General features: G+C 31.7%; 1 long non-coding RNA gene across 1 annotated transcript; it reads left to right on the forward strand.

Moving 5' to 3' along the window:
* Nucleotides 1-619: 619 nt before the first annotated feature.
* Nucleotides 620-2,802, forward strand: LOC140061016 (uncharacterized). Its single transcript, XR_011847391.1, has 3 exons — nt 620-905; nt 1,256-1,362; nt 2,311-2,802. It is a non-coding gene; the product is annotated as an uncharacterized lncRNA (long non-coding RNA).
* Nucleotides 2,803-3,197: the final 395 nt, after the last annotated feature.

Raw genomic sequence — 3,197 nt, forward strand, 5'->3', positions numbered from 1 at the left:
TCCTCAACCTTTTCCTCCTACTATCAGTGGTCGATTTAATAACAAATTCGACATTGTAGATTTACTTGTATAATAAAGCAATTTTAACGAAGAATTGTGTCTTTCCTAAATTCTATGCATATTCTTGAATATTTTATGTTTAATCGAGATTATATTATTTGTGTCGGCTGACTCTTTAAGGACATTACTTTGATCATCCAGGCCAAAGTACGATACCAGTAACTCTTTTAAAAAAAAAGATACTATAAAATACTTTCTTTCCTTGAGCATTGTCTAGGACATTTAATACATATGCCTCTGTGTGTGCGTTAAATAATGCTTTCTTTTTTTATTATATAAGCAAAGTATATGAACTTAGAAAGGTTGAAATACTGTAAATGTTTTACTTGACATAAATAATGAAGAAAGAAATTGTTCAACAGTAGAGAATTTAAAGTAAAAAGTAACTATTTTCTTAAATTATTATATAAAGGAAATTGTAGAAAAAAAACCGTCGTTTTCTACTAAGTTATTGTTACAAAATTTAAAGATTTTTTCTACTTTTTGATTCCTTTTTCAATTTCGAGGTCAAGGATATATAAATTGTATTTATTTTCTTAAATTATTTAGATCACTCAAAGAAGATATGTCTGCAGTGCATAAATGTTTTATGTTGTGGATTGTGTTTTGCCTTAAAATGGATGATGGAAATTTCCAAACAACCGTAAACAGTTCGCTTCGTGAGGAATCGTTTAACGAGTATTTTAACTACCCTGCAGACACGCCGATACACTCAAACCTTACAGACATGTTCCTAAATGATAACGTTTATTTTGAAATCAAGTTGTTATCAAGAACAGGATTTTTTCTTCGAATTGGACCTAATGGACATGTTAGTGGTACGACTGATTGTAAAGACAAGTATGGTTGGTGACATTTCACATTTCCTAATGCAGACCACAATTATCAATCGTTTTAGTTAGTTATGTATACTAATAATATATTGAAACAATAGGTGCAATTTCTTTAATAGGTAACTTTAATGTAACGTAAAATTATTCTTTTTTATCAAAATATTGATTGCAAAATGATTTACATAAAAATTCCTTAATTTGAAGACAAAATAGTCAACCGGAAGTCGTTTTTTAGTATTAAAGATAGAAAATAAAAGTAAATGAAGAGAACAATTATTACTACTTCATTATTACTAAATTACTAAATTCATTAAAACGCCGTATAACAGTTTTTACACTAAGTTTTATTGTTATTATTTCAGTACGTCTGACAACGTTCACATTTGGACCAAATTTATTTATTATTCATGGACTGCATTCAAATCTTTATTTATCTATGGACCGAAAGGGGAGGATATCGGCAAGAAACGTAAGCCAGGTTTAAATTTTCAATTACTGTATTTCTAAATATCTCTCATTTTTCATGTTTCAGTTTATTGCTTGTGATCCTTCTCTGGTTGAAGAAAGTTCTTTGTAAACTTAAGCTCTGTCTACTCTATTAAACATTATGTGACAAAAACATGTAATGTGCCCATATATGAACATGATGATGTCATATCACTACCATATTTTTTGTCTAACTAATTTGATAGTGTAGACAAAGCTTTATACTTGTTTGTCGACACGCGCAACATGGAACTAAATGTAGTGTATCAATTACATTTAAAGATGTATTGTCCCTTGAAACACAAAAAATTTAAGTCAAAATATTCAAATTTAATTTGGCCATATCAAAGTAATATTAAAGTTATTCACTTTAAGTCGAAAATTCGAGCCAAAAACAACTAGTTTACGTAATTAACAGGTAAATTAGTTTGATAGAAATCGTCGCTAGCGAAAGTAAACAAAGGATTTCAAACCACAAGTATGCATGCATGATATGCTAATTAAGATTGTTTACAACTTGTAACGGTTGAGAAGGTGTTTTCACAGATAGCTAGGAAGTTTTATGATTATGCATACAGAGTAGCCACACAGGCGCGTTGCATTACGGGATATGGAATATCTAGAACTTTGACTGGAAGACAAAGTTATTTTTCGAACAAAAACGTCTGTATTTCAGTTAAATGATTTTTTTTGTCGATTAATTTTTGGTGAAAGTTAATAAATATTATGATACTTCATTGACCCACTTTTTTCGAAATCTTTTTTTTTTTTTTTTTTTTAATTAGTCAAAGGGACAATACATCTAAGGGAGGGCGTCGATTCAAAGTTATATTTCCTCTATAGACAGGCAATACATTCATGATAATAACTTGACGGGGTATCATTGCATATTATAGTATATCCTAATTTGTTGGGTTTTTTTTCATTTCAGAATACTGAGCCGACAGTGCTGATTGAAAACAATTTCGACATACTGTGGAGAGAACATCATAACGAACGCTCTTGCTTCGTGTCATTCCAGTCGTATGAACAATTTAGGGTTAGCATAAAACATAGCGACATGCTGAATCCCAATCGTACACAAATAGTGAATCGATCACGTTTTCTGGCCATAAGAAAACATGGCCGGACTACATCATCTGACAACCAGAATATAAACATAGAATTCTTAAAGCTAGTTAGATAGATTTTAAATATAGGCCTATACTGATAAGTCATAGCATTAGCCACTTTGCTGAGTGTGACCTTTTAAGTTTCAAAATCATGGTATCTGTGAATTTAATCCATCTTGAATAATTAGAGAACTTTCGATTTTCGTCGTCCAACAGTAGGATCTAACTATACGTTACTCCTTTCAACTCAATGTGCGCATGTGCAGGTATTGTGACGCGCATCATAAAGAAAGGATTCTACTGTAGGTCCATGTCACGTATGTACGGTGGCTGATTTCCGCCAAAGAAAACAATTATTTTATAATAATACGGCGTTATAACGCAGTATTAGGGCGTTATAACGCCGTATTAGGGCGTTATAACGCCCTAAATTACGGCGTTATAACGCCCTAATTACGGCGTTATAACGCCCTAAATATACAATCTTTTCACACGTACTTGCGCATGCGTAGTACATCAATAAACTTCTCGGCGCATTCACAGATTTTAGAAAGTCACGTGGTACATTACTGGCCATCTTTGTGTCCAACTACGCCTATGTAGTGTATGGAGTCGAGTCATGTGCAATAACATTCACAAGGTTTTAATATTAAAACAATCAATTTGTTTAAAGTTTTTTTGTTAAGATAACGCAATCATAAAGTTA

This window comes from Antedon mediterranea, chromosome 10 (assembly GCF_964355755.1).
Source record: "Antedon mediterranea chromosome 10, ecAntMedi1.1, whole genome shotgun sequence".
Classification (NCBI taxonomy): Eukaryota; Metazoa; Echinodermata; class Crinoidea; order Comatulida; family Antedonidae; genus Antedon; species Antedon mediterranea.